Raw genomic sequence first — 17,381 nt, 5'->3', positions numbered from 1 at the left:
GTCGTGATTCATTTCCTTAGGGCTCACACTGTAAGAAGATCCCGCTAATCTGACAGGCTTAGGGAAGGTGCACTGCCCAGGTTTCAATCCGGGTTCCACTGCGTATGAGCCCTGTATCTCAAGCAAGTTAATTAACCTCTCTTAGCTTCAGTTTCCTTATCTGAGAAGTGAGGATAATAATACTTACCTCATAGGGTTATTGGTAGCTTTAAATGAATTTATGTAAAGAATTTAGCACAATGCCTGAAGCATAATAAACTTTCAATAAATGTTAGTTATTTTTAGTTTTTAAACCTATTCATGCTCCTGTCTTAGTGGAAGCTAATGACTCACTCCAAAGTGAAAATAGATGTGTTTTTACAGAGCTCTAATTGAGGAAAAGCCTTAACAGAAAGGTATGGAGACTTTAGTCCTTGAGTCACACACTTAGGGGGGATGCCCTCGAGTGGTGGGGGTGTCTCTCTGACCCCCTCAGAGCACATGCAGGCTCCAGGTACGGGTTGTGAATTGGACGTTTGGATCTGTCAAAATCTTATGTGAACTGGAGCTGGGCATGGTGGCTCATGCTTATAATACCAGCACTTTGAGAGGCTGAGGTGGGTGGATTGCTTGAGGTCAGGAGTTCGAAAGCAGCTTGGCCAACATGGTGAAACCCTATCTCTACTAAAAACAAAAGATTCACCAGGCGTAGTGGCCTGTGCCTGTAATTCTAGTTACTCAGGAGGCTGAGGCAGGAGAATCGCTTGAACCTGGGAGGCAGAGGTTGCAGTGAGCAGAGATTGTGCCACTGCACTTCCGCCTAGGTGACAGAGCAAGACTCCATCTCAAAATAAAAAAAAAAAAATCTCATGTGACTGGAACTCTCATCCCCCAGCTGAAGCACAGAGCAGGGGGTCTTTGAACCACACCCATGGGATAAAGCGGACACAGGTGGGGAGTGGAGTGGAGGAGAGCAGCAGGCCTGTGACCCTGGTCACATCTCACATGGTGGAGTGGGACGCAGGCAGGTCTGGAATCAGATGACCAGGATTCAAGTATTCCCCCCACCACCCCATTTATTAACCATGTTCTCTTACAGAAATTATTTAATGTTTCTGACTTTCTGTTTCCTCGTGGGGAAAAGATTAAAATAAATAATGTAGATAAAAAGCACTTTGTAAATGATATACCAAGGTACTATTTTTTTCTTTGGGTAACTTGTGTCAAAAGAACTTTAGATTTGGTAAATCTGAACTCTAATACTCATGAACTCTGTAGCCCTGTTGTTCTTACCACAGCTGTTTGTTGTAAGGAGCAAAGACCCCTAAAAGGATGTCCCGGTGTGTGTGAGGGGAGGGGAGGGGAGGGGAGGGGAGGGGAGGGGCCGGGCCGTCAAGGATGTGGAGTCTCGTTGGTGTGCGGGGCTGTGGCGCTGCGAGCCTTTGTGGGAGACAAGTGAAGGTGAGTCTGGTTTCACAGGAGCCCCTGGGAACGGCTTCTCTCCCTCCCTTGGGCAGCCTGGGTTTCCTCTCTCAGCATTTTGGCCTTTTTCTCTGTATCTGCTCTGTTCTGTCTCCATTCCGTCAGCTTACATTGCTAACTTATTATTTCTACTCTCCTAATAATGTCAGCTCACTTGTGACCACATCATCCTTAGCCCTGTCTTGGCACAAACTTTCTGTTTTACCATCCACTACCACTGGTATGGCTTGGCTGTGTCCCGACCCGACTCTCACCTTGAGTTGTGTAATAATCCCCATGTTTCAAGGGTGGGCCACCTGGAGATAATCAAATCATGGGGGTTTCCCCACCCTCTTTTTTTTTTTTTTTTTTGGAGACGGAGTTTCGCTCTTGTTACCCAGGCTGGAGTGCAATGGCATGATCTTGGCTCACCGCAACCTCTGCTTTCTGGGTTCAGGCAATTCTCCTGCCTCAGCCTCCTGAGTAGCTGGGATTACAGGTACGCACCACCATGCCCAGCTAATTTTTTGTATTTTTAGTAGAGACGGGGTTTCACCATGTTGACCAGGATGGTCTCGTTCTCTTGACCTCGTGATCCACCTGCCTCGGCCTCCCAACCCCACTCTCTTTTCATGGTAGTGAGTGTCATGAGATCTGATGGTTTTATAAATGGGAGTTCCCCTGCCGAAGCTCACTCTTGCCTGCCACCGTATAAGATGTGACTTGTTCCTCCTTGCCTTCCATCATAATTGTGAGGCCTCCCCACCCATGTGGAACTGTGAGTCAATTAAACTTCTTTCCTTTATCATTACAATACTGTAATTATATAGTCTTGGGTATGTCTTTATTAGCAGTGTGAGAACAGATGAATACAACGACTAATGGCAATTTTCCTCTAAATGTTTTTGCTCAAAACCCAGAAACAACCTGATCTTCCTCCTCAGCCTCCAAGAGCATAGTTCACTAGCCTCTCTATGGATCAGTTACTCTTAGGTCCCGTGCCTGCCCCTCATCAATCGTCTGTGGCTGGAAAAGCAGAGTCATGTGCTACTCAGGGAGTTGGAGTAGGATGGATTCCCTGAGATGGGTTAAAAAATGATCTGCAATCCTAGGACATGTAGGCAAGTCACAAGATCTCCACAACAAACTCTCCTGGTTCCTCGTCTGTAAAGCAGATTATTAGGTAGATGAAATGAATCAAGTAGTAGAAGTGATCTGACCCCTCCTCTCCATCCCCTCGGCTACTTTCTTAATCTAGGCCTTCATCATTGCTCACCTGGGCTTATCCAATAGTCCTCTAACTGGTCTCTTGGCCTCCAACGGTACTGCTCCTCCATTGGATCACATCTGTTTTTCACTGAATTGCTCTAGTGATCTTTCTAAAATGTGGATGCAAAGAGCTACAAGATCAAGAGTTGGTGAGGATGTGATGAAACAGGCATCTTCTGTTTTGCTGATGGGACTGTATGTTCCTACAATGTTAGGGGAAAGTAAGATGGCAATCTACTAACATTAAAAACACCATAACCTTTGATTCAGCAGTCCTACTTTTTTGGGGGGCAGTCTATCCTATAGAAATAAAAGCACCAGTATCTAAGACTGCATGAGTTATGTGAGTTATTGTAGCATTATTTTAGGTGTTGACATAATTGTAAATAACCTTGATATCCAACAGTAAATGTTTGAATAAATGTTACTACAACTGTAAGCTGGGAAATTATACATACATTTAAAAAAATGAGTTATTTCTGTGTCTGTTGACTAGAAGCAATATAATGACATGAGATAAGCAGATTGCTTAATAAAGGGTATGATGTCTTTTTCTTAGAAGCTACTAGTTTAAAAATGGCATATATTTCTACATGTCCATATTTGCCTGAGAAATGATTGGGTACCTGGGGTGGTCTGGGACAGCGGTTCTCAAGCTTTCATAAGCGTCAGAATCACCTGAAGGACAGTAGCAGATTGCTGGGCACACCCCAGGGTTTCTTATTTAATAGTCTGGAGTGAGGCACAAGAACTTGCCTTTCTAACCAGTTCCGGGAGGATGCCGACACTGCTCTTCCAGGGAACACACTTTGAGAACCACTGGTATAGAGTATACCGGGGCAATTAGAAGTGGGGTGGGAGAAATTATAAAAGTTTTCTTTATCAAACTTTATATTATTTCACTGCTTTAGCACATTTATGTAACTACTATCAGTTTTGGAGAGGAATATAGTAACAGGGGAAAAGTTACATAAAAAAGGAGAGAAAATCCACTTAGCTCCTGCCTCACTCTTCCCCAATCTCCTTCAGTGGCTCAGAGGATGAAAGTTCGATCTCGTGGGTGTGGCATGAAGGCTTTTTGGGATTGGGGCCCTGGGTTTGACATCTTCAGTCTCATCATCTGGCTGTGCTTAGCCCATCTACTCCATAGCCTGTGGAGCCTCTTGCCATTCGGGACGTGCCTGCTGTTCCACCCGAATTGCCTCGGCTCCTGTGTCTGCCTTTGTGAGCTTCAAAGACAGGAGCTGACTACCTTGTCTTTGGATTCTCAGCATGAAGTGCAGTTCTGTGCCTATATAGTAGGTGCTCAATAAATTTTGTTGAATGGGAGAATGAATGAATGTATTGTAGGCACCCAAAAGAAGCTGCTGAGTTTGAACCTGCCATGCAGAGTTAGTCCTGCTCTGCGGAGCACTCTCCGAGGGGGCAGCCTACCACTGCGGTTCCCAGGTGCCTGTGTGTCAAGGAAATGCAAACGCAAACAGCAAAGAGAGCGGCAGGTGTGGGTAGAGCAGTCTGTGTTCCAGACCCACCTGCTTCTCCTTGAAACTCTTCAGCCCCTCCTCAATCTTCCCGAACCCACTCAGTCTAAGTGGGTAATGGCAAAGGGAGGAGGGAGGGCACAGGGAGGTCCCAGCATGGGACTTCAAGGGGGCTACATCGTGATGCTAATTTGTCTTTGGAGTAAGAGCCTGTGAGTGTGAATGAATCCATGGGCGCCTATAGATGTGGCTGTGTGAGCATGTGCATGCTCACCTGTAATTAAGCACAAAGCCTCACATTTTACAGTTTATAAAGCATTTCATATCCATGATCCCATTAAGTCCCAGGAAGCCGTATGACTTATGCAGATGATTGTCATTTCCATTTTTGAGACGAATAAAATAAGGCTTAGAGAGTCGAAGTGACTTGCTTCAGATGGCACTTGTAGAGAGCCCATCAAGATACAGAACAAAGGTATCACCTGGTTCTGTTTCCAGGGCCTGCCCTTCCTCTTCCCATCCTCAGCAGGGAATGAGATGACGGCAGGGCAGGGCAGGGCAGGGCAGGACTCCCCAGATCTGCCCAAGCAGGAGGTCCTCCTTAGTGGAACCCAATCACCTTTCCTGTGGGGGTTGCTGCTCCGGCATCTTCATGCCCTATTAGCCAGCTGGTTGTTCATCGGACGTTGTTGAATTTCTGCCATATGGCTAGACACTGCGGGGGACATGGAGATATTTGTAAGACAGAGCATATCATAATGTACAAGAATATATGCTTTGGAGTCAGGCAGGCCTGGGTTCAGATGTTGTCACCGCCTCCCTTCCTAGCTGTGGGCTTTTGGGCAAATTATTTAATCTGTCTAAGCCTCAGTCACCCTATCTCTAAAATGGGATCAGTAATACCTACCTTGATTGCGGTGAGTACCCAGTGAGGAAATGCAGGTCACATGCTTTGCAGACTGTCTGGCACGTAGTCCTCAATAAAAATGACAATCATGGTTCAAATGATGTGGTCAAGGAGGGCCTCACAGAAGAGGGGCCTCTTTAACTGGATCTCATTGTGTCTAATTGAGCCTCTGAGGTTTCAGGGGCTTCTTCAGATGTTTAAATATGTGCATGAGGAGGTCTGGGTTAACCAGTCCAGTCTGTTTGTCTTTGGGGATTAGTCCCTGGTGTGCTAGCCTCAGCCCCACTAGGATTCTAGTGAGCAGCTGGAAGCAAGGAGTGCCTCTGTGAAGAGGGCCAGCTTCCTACAGGCAGGCTCTGGGGCAGAGAGGAGGGTGGAGGGAGAGATCCAGGAGGAGAGGGCAGTGAGTGGCCCAGGGAGATGTCCAGTGCAGGGCCTAAGCCTGTGGCTGCCATCCAAGGAGAGAGTGTGCCAGCTTTAGCTTGGAGGTGCTGCCCATCCAAGGCTGGAAGGTGGGACCCACTAGGAAGCTGCCCTCACCCGACCCTCTCTTCATTCTTTCATACTCTGACACTTTCATTGAGTGTCTGTGTTACTATCCTTTCCTTTTACTATCTTAGTCCCTGGCTGTTTAGAAAGGGACAGTGGAAAAAAGCAAGAATTTTGAAGCCTGGTAGATGTGGTTGGACCCTGTTTTCCCTACTCACTAGCTGTGTGACCTTACAATAGTTCCTTAACTTTTCTGGGCCCCATTTTCCCCTTCAGTGAAATGTGGCTGATAGTAATAATTTCAAACTCACGCCGGGCGCGGTGGCTCATGCCTGTAATCCCAGCACTTTGGAGGCCGAGGCGGGTGAATCATGAGGTCAAGAGATCAAGACCATCCTGGTCAACATAATGAAACCCCGTCTCTACTAAAAATACAAAAAATTAGCTGGGCACGGTGGCGCTTGCCTGTAATCCCAGCTACTCAGGAGGCTGAGGCAGGAGAATTGCCTGAACCCAGGAGGTGGAGGTTGCCGTGAGCCAACATCGCGCCATTGCACTCCAGCCTGGGTAACAAGAGTGAAACTCCATCTCAAAAAAAAAAAAAAATTTCATGGCCCAATCCTGTAATCCCAGCACTTTGGGAGGCCAAGGCGGGTGGATCACGAGGTCAAGAGATCAAGACCATCCTGGTCAACATGGTGAAACCCCGTCTCTACTAAAAATACAAAAAAATTAGCTGGGCACGGTGGCGTGTGCCTGTAATCCCAGCTACTCAGGAGGCTGAGGCAGGAGAATTGCCTGAACCCAGGAGGCGGAGGTTGCGGTGAGTCGAGATCGCGCCATTGCACTCCAGCCTGGGTAACGAGAGTGAAACTCCATCTCAAAAAGAAAATTTCAAACCCACAAGCTGATTGTGAGGATTACATAAAATAATGCTGTGAGCCCAGCACATGGAAGGTAACTGACCAGCATGGATTCATCCCCTTTCAGCTCTCAAGTGTGACTCCTGTTTCTATCCCTTTCCACCAGATACCAGAATGGCTGCCCACCCATGGAAAGCTGCACGATCACATCTGTAGGAGTATCTAGTTTTCTTTCCTTTAAAAAATGGGATAGAGAACTAAAGATAGCTAGCAGCACCCCAGGTAGAAAGTTGTCTGGTTGTAGTGTCAGGGATGAAGCCACCTGCAGGACCCAGGGAGAATGGGTGGTGGAAGGTGGGAGCCAGAGGAGTAAGATCCCAAGGCAGCTACACCCCCACCTCCCGGAGTGTGTGCCTCCCCATGGCTGTCAAAGCGCCAACCAGAGATCATTCTAGAACTTTCTGAATCATCTTAGACTCCTTTTCCCCTCTTCTCCTAGATTCGATTTGTTAGACTACAAATGCGATTGGAGTGCCCACTATATGCTAGACACTATTCTATGTGCTTCACTTCAAACGCATCTCTCCTGCGATTTGGCCTTAGCTGATTGGGTGCCTGCAATGTGAGCCGGAACCCATGTCAGGCAGCTGACAAAATTATCTGTGTTTAATCCTCATCAGAATCACAAAGGCGTATTCTCTAGTATCCTCATTTTACACACGGGGGCCTGGGGATCGGTGAGGCTGAAGATCTTGCCCAACATCACACAGTTAGTGGGAACCAGAATTGAAGCCGAGGTCGCCTGGCTGGGAAGGTTTAGCTCCACTTCTCCACACTGGCTTTGCCTCTTTCTAGGGCTACTGCAGGGGTGTCCCCACCCTTCCCTACCCAAGCCATCCTCCAAGCCACCATCAAAATGGCCTTTCTAAAATTCCAACAGCCTGGGTGGCCCTTCAAAGACCTCCTCATGCTTCCTTCTCTTATCTCTCCAGCTCCTCCCCTGACACTTGCCTCCCAAACACTTGCCTCTCCAAGCAGGCCTTGTGTTTCTATAGCTCTCTGCCCTGCACAGTTTCTACTTCATTCTCTGAATGGGGAGATGAACTTTCGCCTCCTCTGTGACGCCTCCCCTCACCCTCCAAGCAGACCTCACAATCCCATCCTGTGGTCCCACAGCAGCAGGCTCAGCCAGCCATTCCAGCACCCATCCAACAGAGTATTAGAATTTATTTGTTTGCATTCCTGATTTCTCCTTAGGCTGCAAATTTCTTGAGGCAGAGAATGAGTCTTATTTATCTTTGTATTCCTAACGTCTTGTACAGTCGGTGTATGGTAAAGTCATGTTCTAGAAGTGTTTGTTGAGCTGAATTAAAGTTAGAACTATTGGGGAAAGTCAGTTAGAACTATTGGGGAAAGTCAGTTAGAACTATTGGGGAAAGTCAGGCCAAACTGCCAGAGATGACGTCCTATGTACTCCTCACCTGGGTTTGCTTTCTGAGAACTGTTCTTTGTGGGACCCCCGCCTCCCCTCTGCCCCCTCAAAACCTCTCTTGGGTCTCATGCCTTCAGGATCTTTGGACTGAGAGTCAAGAGTCATACCAGTCTCTTGGCACCACCTTCGCCTCACTCTGGGATCACAGGCAGGTTTCTGGCTCCTGAGGTCCCTGCTGCCCTGCCACGCCCACTCCGTCTGCACCAGTTTGAGCTGCTAAAACAAAGCACCACAGACTGGATGGCTTATAAACAACTGGGTGGCTTATAATCAGGAGTTTATTTCTCACAGTTCTGGAGACTGGGAAGTCCAAGATAAAGGCGCCGGCAGATTTGGTGTCTTGGTGAGGGATTGGTTCCTGGTCCATAGAGAGACCTTCTTGCTATGTCCTCACATGGCAGGGCCAAGCCAGCTGTCTGGGTCCTGTTTAGGAAACAACTCATCCCATTCATGAAGACTCCACCTTGGTAACCTAACCACCTCCCCAAACCCCCACCTCCCAATACTGCCACCTTGTGGTTAGGATAAGCCAACCACTTCCTCCCAATACTGCCACCTTGGGGTTAGGATTCAACATATGAATTTGAAGGTGGCACTAACATTCAGTCCCTAGTGCTACCCTTTCTAGCATCTCACCACCATTAAAAGAAAAAGCTGGAGAAGTTAGACTAAGCTCCCAGGAATTCCTAAAAGGCAGGAACTGTCCAGATGGGATAAGCATCATCCGCAGGTGGGATGTAAGTCAGGAGGAAGATCATTTGGAGAGCAGGGCATTGTGCCTCAAGAAGAGCTGTAGGTCTCTCTCTAGGACTCTGAGATGGGGAAAAGAGCCTTTGTCTCAACTGGTCCTCCCAGACTGAACGAGGCAGCGGAGCTCGCATTGATCGAGCATTTCTCCTGGGCTTTATAAACATCGTTACAATGAATGAGGGGGGAAACATGACCATCCTCAGCTTCCTGAAGAAGAAACTGAGCTCCCAAGGGGTTGTGTATAGACACCTTGTGTCTGTGTTCACGGTTAACAGAGAGCAAAACTAGTAAAGGCAGGATTTGAATCCCTCCCTGGCCAGCACTTAGCTACTGAGAAAAGGCCTAGGGCAGACAAACCTCTTGGATATCCGAAACGATTTGACTTTTTAAAGTGCTGGCTGCAAGGGTCCCTTCAGCTAGCCTAAACGCAGTGCAGGGAAGCAGTTCCCTGATAGCCTTACCCAGGCTTCACTGAGCACTGCTTGATAACCACACTTTTTCCTAGTCGGCTGCCCTTTGAGTGCTGTCTAATTTTGCCAGAAAACAAAGACAACCCCCTCCCAGACCAATTTCTTGTTCGACTCTTCCTTCCCTAGAGCCCATTTCCAGTGACTACTGATGAAGATTCTCTCGTTGACCAAACTTGAGTCTGGCTTCTCTGAGCCCTTCTCTACCAGTCTTCAGCCTTGGTCTTCCTTGTCTGTCTCTGCAGACTAATATTAGTGAAAGTCCCAGAAAGCTAGTTTATGAGGAATCTTCCCACCCTTGATATCTGAGCAACTTACTCTGTCTGGCTTCAGTAAGAATCTCATTAAGTTGACTTAGCAAGAATTCGCCTCTCTTGGTCCACCGACCCGCACATTCTGCTCACTGGCTATTATCAATTCACACCTGTCTTTGCTGTAATCGGGGCCAAGCCCAATCTTTCTCCCCTATTGCAATAGTTGTGCTGCCTGTCGTGACAGTCCTGCAGAAAGTCTTCCTTAACCATTTTAACAAGTGTCAGGATAATCTTTTCTTTTCTTTTTTTTTTTTTTTTTGAGATGGAGTTTCACTCTTGTTACCCAGGCTGGAGTGCAATGGCGCGATCTCGGCTCACCGCAACCTCCGTCTCCTGGGTTCAGGCAATTCTCCTGCCTCAGCCTCCCGAGTAGCTGGGACTATAGGCGCACACCACCATGCCCAGCTAATTTTTTGTGTTTTTAGTAGAGACGGGGTTTCACCATGTTGACCAGGATGGTCTCGTTCTCTTGACCTCATGATCCACCCGCCTCTGCCTCCCAAAGTGCTGGGATTACAGGTGTGAGCCACCACACCCGGCCAGGATAATCTTTTCTTTAACACTGCCCCCACACCCTGAGCATGGGCAGAGGCAGAGACAAGCAAAAACAAGTGAGTCACTCTCAAGCCTTCCCACCCCCGGCTGTCACTGGGCCTGATTGGCACCAGTGAGGGAGTTGCTACAGGAATCAGAATGAGCTGGGCAGGGCAAGAATTAGCTGCCTTTAGAAGAACAGGCCATGTTGGCGTGAGGTCTGCCTGGCAGCTGAGCAGTTGGTCTGGAGTTTACCATGCATTCTGGTACACAAGAAATGCTATGCTACTTGATTAAAATAAACGAAATCTGGCGTTGAGTTTCCATCCCACCAGGGTATCAGGGATGCTTTCCAACCCGCCCCCTTCCTTTGGGCCAGGTTGTGCACAGAGCCAGCACTGGAGAAATCCTTTGATCCTGGGTCCTCACTGGTCCCCAATGATAAAATCATTTCCTGTTCCTGCAGAACCTAGGGGGTGGATGGTTCTGTTGCTTTTGTATTGAACATAGAGATGGGAAAGGAATCCTACTGAGGCTCCTCAGATAGAGCCATGAGCCAACCCCTTCAAAGCCCTCTGCTTCCCAAACTCCCATCCCCATGACACCTTGGAAAGTCCCCATTCCTCTGCTTCTCTGGGAAGGTCTGGTAGAATCCATCCAAGAAACCAAGGGTGGAAGCTGTCTTTCCATCATTTCCAGTTCATTAAATGACCAGCTACCTTCTTAAAGAGGGAGAGAAAATTACTTTAGAAATAAAACACACAGGGCCGGGCACAGTGGCTCAAGCCTGCAATCCCAGCACTTTGGGAGGCCAAGGCAGGTGGATCACGAGGTCAAGAGATCGAGACCATCCTGGTCAACATGGTGAAACCCCGTCTCTACTAAAAATACAAAAAATTAGCTGGGCACGGTGGCATGTGCCTGAAATCCCAGCTAGTCACGAGGCTGAGGCAGGAGAATTGCCTGAACCCAGGAGGCGGAGGTTGCGGTGAGCCGACATCGCGCCATTGCACTCCAGCCTGGGTAACAAGAATGAAACTCCATCTCAAAAAAAAAGAAAGAAATAAAACACACAGAAACATCTCAACAAGCCATTCTGCCTGCACATGTCTCTGAGATGAAGAGAATGTGTGTTTAGGTTGCCAGATCTTGAGGAACGGCGAAGGCAGGGCTGGGAGTGGGGTTGAGCGTTTTAATAAAAGAATAATCACTCACTCACTGTATTCTTCCCTCCAGTCTTCTAAACTGCCTACCTCAAAGGCCTTCTGGAAGGGGAAACAGGCTTGGTACATCTTCCTTCCCCTGAGAGCCGGGCCCAGTTTTAAGGAGGCAGTGTATTTGTTTATCAAATTTGAAGTGGGGAAAGGGTCCACTGGGAAGGATGAGAAATATTAAAACTCCCACCAGCGCTGAGCATAGGTTTCTGTCCTTCTGTCTGGGGACCTGGGTGTATACTGGGGGCACCGTGTGTGTGTGTGTGTGTGTGTGTGTGTGTGTGTGTGTGTGTGGTGTGTACTTTTCTCTGGCTGTGCTTGGGTGGCAAGGCACCAAAGGGAGAAACTGTGTGCCCACCCACCTTGAAGGCACTATGCTAATGAAGGAAGCACTACAATGCCATTCCCCAAGGGCCCCAGGCCCAGATCACATCTCCATTAATGCACCCCTGGAGTTCATTGTGATTGGCATCACTACAATAAACAGTAAATGAGTGAATAATAATTGGCCATCTATTTGAAAGTGTTTCTGAGGTTGCCATGGTAATCACACCTTTTATTAAGCTTTATTAAGCTGCAACCCGGGGAGTGAGGCCGCAGGAGCCCGGCCTCCCTGGGCCCACTACAGGGGATCTGACCTGCTTGGTGACCTTTCCCAGGAGGCTCTGGGGTACAGGGGTGGGTCCCAGACACCGCCTTTTAATTTTCATATTTAATTTTTTGTAACTATTCACCTTCTCTAGGACATTTGGGAGGATCCCTTTAATCCCCCATTAGATAGAAAAGAAAAGGTTTCCCTCCTGTTTTTCCCCTTCCTCAAATACTTAGGGATGGGAATGGAGGGAGGACAATGTTATTTTATTTCAGCCCTGAGAATTTCCTCTCTTAACAATGTTAAGCATTAAAATTAGAAAAATTCTGGAAAATAAATTTTATTTTATTTTAGGATGATGACGAAAATCCTTCAGATAAGGTACTATTATCCTGTCTTTATTATTCCTCTCTCTCCCCACCCTCCACTAGTGAATTCTAAATCCCTCTGTGCAAGGAAAAGACTTTAATGTGAAACTACCTAGAATATCAGATCATTGTAATTCCTATGCACGAGGAACAAGCAGTACAGTATTATTCTCGCATGCAAGAGTAAAGCACATTTCTGCATCCGAGGGCAATATCATTCTCTCTGTCTCTCTCTCTCTCTCTCTCTCACACACACACACACACACACACACACTCTCTCTCTTTCTCTCTCTCTCTCACACACACACACACACACACACACACACACATACACACAAAGAGGTTCAGAAACTTCTTGCTCTGCTTGTGGGTCTGCTCTTGCTGAATTCTGATTTCGATGTCAGCAGGTAGGCATCTAAGCTTTGGGAGTGATGGACCATGGATTGTGGCAGGAACATCTATTCATTTCTGCGGATGTTAAAGCAACTAGCTTATTGTTACACCTGCTCAGAACTGTCAAAATCTGCAGCAGGAGAAAAGTCGTGCTTGGAAACGGTCACCGCCAAATCAGGGAAACAAACAATAACTTAAAATATTATTTTCATCTAGTCTATACGACCAAACCCCACGATACACGTTTACCTATGTAACGAACCTGCGCGTCCTGCACATGTAACCCTGAACTTAAAAGCGTAAGAAGAAATAAATGATAAGAAAGAAATTGTGCTAAAAGACATCTCCATTAAAAATATTATTTTTGTTACTCCAGAGGCATTTGTTATATTGTCTGTAGTTCATTTTAAAACACTTCAATACAGTATAGACTGTGAGTAGACTTGACAAATTTAGCAAGTAAAATACAGAACATAGTTAAATATGAGTTTCAGGTAAATACTAAGTAATATCTTAGTATGTCCCAAATATTAGATATATTTTATCTGGCAACCCTAACTGTGAGATATCCTTTTGATCCAAATTCTAGGGGGTGATGAGTTAGCACGTGAGGAATTCTGATCAGGAATATGTACTTCAGGGGTGGTTAGTTAACATTTGAAAGACTCCAAGCAGAAGATACATTCCCTCTGCAGCCTCTGCAAGACCTCCAGGTACTTTTATATCCTATCAACACCAGAGCTTTGCTAATTAGCATAATGGATGTTAGAAATCATTTTCTTGGGTGAAACAAGTAGTTTGAAATGTATATACTGGCCAGAAGTATCAGATACAGGAGCTCTCCCTGCCCTTGCATGGGAAAGGTATATAAATTTAGCAAGTTCAACGGCAATGCATGCTCTTTGCAGTGGTGCCCTAAGATATTAAACCAGTCCTATTTACAGACACTAAATCAGAGAATTTTAGTCTGACTCCTAATCCACCACTGGAATATTGCTGCATCTCCATGCAGTGTGCTATCACACAGACAAAAAAGGTCAGTAGGCTAGAATTTCATTGAGTGTTCTGGATAGGCTACGTGTTTGGGCCAGCTGGCTAACAAATATTTGTGGCTGGGCGAGGTGGCTCACACCTGTAATCCCAGCACTTTGGGAGCCTGAGTCAGGTGGATCACGAGATCAGGTGTTCAAGACCAGTCTGGCCAACATGGTGAAACCCCATCTTTGCTAAAAATACAAAAATTAGCCGGGTGTGGTTGTGCACACCTGTAATTCCAGCTATTGGGGAGGCCAAGTCAGGAGAGTTGCTTGAACACAGGAGGTGGACATTGCAGTGAGCCAAGATCTTGCCATTGCACTCCAGCTCTGAGTGACAGAGCAAGACTCTGTCTTGGGGAAAAAAAATTTGTATGCATGGGAGAATACAGCCTGAAACTTGTTCTTACTGTAACATACCAACTGGGAATGCGAACGTTGCTTTTAACTGCTACAGAAAGAACCCAGTTGGTTTAGGTCGGTACAAAACAGAAGAGAATCTTACAGTAACCAAGGCAGAGTTTTGGTTCTTGGAAGTGTGTAAATAGAAACGAAAGATTAGAAAAAGTGGAAATTTCTGAAAGGAGTAGCTCAGCAAATAAAACAGATTCCTGGGCGCAAGAATCATATCCAAATAATCTAAACATTTGCCAACATAGTCACTGTTAAGTGTGGAATTCAGTGGCATGAACTATATTTATAGTACTGAGCAACCATCAGTGCTATCCATTTCTAGAACTTTTTTATCCCAAACTGAAACTTTGTACCCATCAAAACTTCCATCCTTCTTTCCCCCACCCTCTGTCAACCACTGCTGTGAAGTTGCCTGTTCTGGATACCTCATATTAGTAGAAACATACCGTATTTGTCCTTTTGTGTCTTCACTTAGCCTCATGTTTTCAAGGTGCATCCATGTTGTAGTCTGTGTCAGAATTTCCTTCCTTTTTAAGGCTGAATTATATTCCATTGTATATACATACTTCATGTCAGGGAATCTTCTGACAGCGGGCTTTGGTTCATAGACACTCCTGGGTTCTATCAATCATTGCTGTGTGATCTTGGGCAAGTCACTTAGTTTCCCTGAGTTTCATTTTCCTTATCTTTAGGTGCATACATCTTTCTTTTTCTTTAGACGTCCATTATGAAAACCAAATAAGGTAATGTATGTGAAGAGCCTTATAAATGGCAAATGATCGCGTTGAGTAATGTTGTGCTCCTTGTCCTTCTTAGCACTAGAATACATCAAAAAACAAAATCTGCTTTCCATTTTACTTAACACTGGTGATTTCTTCTGTTCTAGAGGCTTCACCTATTTGTCAAACAGCATCAAATGCAAATACCTTGAGGCTCAGTATCTTGTAGCTCAATTTATTACAAAACTTTGAAATATTTAAGAGTAAATTCAATTAGTAAAAGTGTAATTACTGCCTGAATAAACTATACTTTAAATTTTAATATGCCAAAGTGGATCATTTTATGAGCAGAACAAGCTCTATGTTATACATTTTTAATGCTCCTAGACTAACAAAATGACATACAACGTATAAAAGATACTAAAAAAATTATTGTGTTCATTTTCACATTCCACCCAAATCTCCACCCTGCCCTTAGCCAAAGCAAAAGAACCCATTTTATTCCACGGTTTCAACGATTCCATTTTGCATATTTAAGCACTCGCATCTTTTCCTAGGTTAACTAGTCCAATTTCTCTAACTGGAAGAAGGATGCTACAAGGATGCTCTGGAGTTCAGAGGCGAATGGAGAAAAAGGGCTTTGTAAAGAAGCTGCGTGTGGACCCCAAGTCACTAGCTAGCGGCAACACAATGGAATCAGCATCTTGCATAGAATACAAATGAGTAAATCGCTTTTTGGGGTGAGAGGGAAATTGGCATGGATCTATGGCCAGTAGCTCTGTGAGGGACCTTGGGGATCACCTCGTGTATCTCCGCATTTTACAAAGGAAAGCTCAAGACCTTGCAGGGCCTGCCTCAGTGCTGGTCTTGGATTTAGGATTGCTGTAAGGTGTTGCCTCCATCGCAGCTCTCAGCTGCAGGTCTAGCCTCTATGGAGTGGAGCAAGGTGGCCTGGGAAGGTGCAGGTGTGGCAGGGTTGAGTCTGAGCTTCAAAGACACCAGACCACAGAGGCCTCTGCTTCCCAGCCAAAATGCAGGCCTCAGGCACTTTCAGATAGCCTTGAACTGCTGCCAGAAGAAGGGGGAAAGGAAAAGGAGGAAAGAAAAAATGAAATGCATGTTCACAAAGCAGCCTCTCCCTGGTGCATCCACACCATCTAATTTTCAGCTGGGCTTCCAGCTCACGGGAGACATGAGGCCTTGTGTTGGCCAAGTTCTCTCACCCTTGGCTTCCCAGACACTTGGAGGTCCAGCAATTACTCAGTAATTACCCCATTTATTGCCTCATTACAGGTGACCACCTTTTGGCAGGCATTTCCCTGGGAAGGTCTCTTCTCCAGCACAGGCTTCTTAACACCGGAAGGGAGCAGGCAGGCCTGCTGGGCCCTGCTGCTGTGGCGGTGGCACCGAATTGCACTTTCATCCTGTACCCTCACCCCACCCCAGCTTGCCCTTGCCTGCTCTTGGCCTTGCACCAAGCCCTGCATCTCTGCTTTCACTAATGCCTAGCTGGGCTGGGTGGGTCCAGAGCTGCACCCTGCCATTTAACAGAACCCCATCTCATTGCTCCTGTCTCCATCACAATGGCCGAGGCACCACCAGGAGTCTCCTTAGTGTTTGATTCCCTTCCTGGAGCTTCCCCGATCCCCACATCTCTAACACATGACTTCACGTGCCTGGTTCAAAGGGCCTCGTCTAGTGTCCTTTGGATTCCAGACACCTTGACGCCTGCTAGTTCTAACAGTGTCACATCTTCACCCTGTGTACCAGGAGATCAATTTTTAACACATCTCACACTCTGGTGAGCAGTTTAGGAATTTGCAGGCTAGGGAGGTGGGCAGTTGTGATAAGTGGGGGCAGAATATGCCAATGCCTGTGCCTTCCAAGCAGGTAAAATTCGGTTGGTCAGAGAAGAATGGAGCTGGGAAAAAGAACTTGGGATTTAACAGAATACAAATGAGTAAATCGCTTTTGGGGGTGAGAGGGAAATTGGCATGGATTTATGTCCAGTAGCTCTGGGAGGGATCTTGGGGATCACCTTCTGTATCTCCTCATTTTACAAAGGAAAGCTCAAGGCCTAGAGCAATGTGCGCCCCCTCCCTCCTTGTCCAGAACCATGCCCTTTGAGGTGGGCACCTTTTACGCGTATTTCAGTCCCATGCCTTTGTTTGCTTGTCCCTGTCTTCCATGACCAAACAAACCTCTCCCATCCTCCTCCTGAGGGCGTCTTGTCTGTCTCATTGTGGCCTGTGAAGAAGCTGAGCTCTCCTCTGGGTGGTAGCCTCAGACCTCACTTTTGGCTTGAATACAGTTCTTTGAGGATGCCCCTATAATTCCCCTACATTTAGCTTTTTTCTCACTGCTGAGCATGGAGTACCGAAGACCTCCCTGGCCTGGAGGGATATCCCAAAGGGCAGCCTGCCACTGACCTCCCTGAGCAGGCTGTGCTTTTCCCTGCATCTAGAAAGGCCAGGCTTGCCTACTAAAGATACTCCTTACACTTATCCCTGAGTAAATGTGTGCCAGGCCTGCTCCTAACAGCAGTGTCAAGGTCTGCAGGGGGCCCAGGGCAGAGGTGCAGGTTCCTGTTTACATATGCTCTACATTCAAGAGTAGGGTGGGCCAGGGTGACTGCTCTCAT

General features: G+C 46.6%; 1 long non-coding RNA gene across 4 annotated transcripts; it reads right to left on the bottom strand.

Moving 5' to 3' along the window:
* Nucleotides 1–1,370: 1,370 nt before the first annotated feature.
* LOC118145707 (uncharacterized) lies at nucleotides 1,371–17,354 on the bottom strand. Of its 4 annotated transcripts, XR_013522807.1 has the most exons (4): nucleotides 16,042–17,354; nucleotides 8,049–14,839; nucleotides 5,098–5,166; nucleotides 1,371–4,905 (listed from the first exon to the last, which is right to left on the bottom strand). It is a non-coding gene; the product is annotated as an uncharacterized LOC118145707 (long non-coding RNA). The 4 variants fall into 4 exon arrangements; XR_008474989.2 differs by having other exon boundaries at nucleotides 5,098–14,839; XR_013522806.1 differs by having other exon boundaries at nucleotides 1,371–5,166.
* Nucleotides 17,355–17,381: the final 27 nt, after the last annotated feature.

Source organism: Callithrix jacchus, chromosome 10 (genome assembly GCF_049354715.1).
Source record: "Callithrix jacchus isolate 240 chromosome 10, calJac240_pri, whole genome shotgun sequence".
Classification (NCBI taxonomy): Eukaryota; Metazoa; Chordata; class Mammalia; order Primates; family Cebidae; genus Callithrix; species Callithrix jacchus.
The sequence above is the reverse complement of the archived record's forward strand: the minus strand, read 5'-3'. Positions and strand labels throughout refer to the sequence as shown.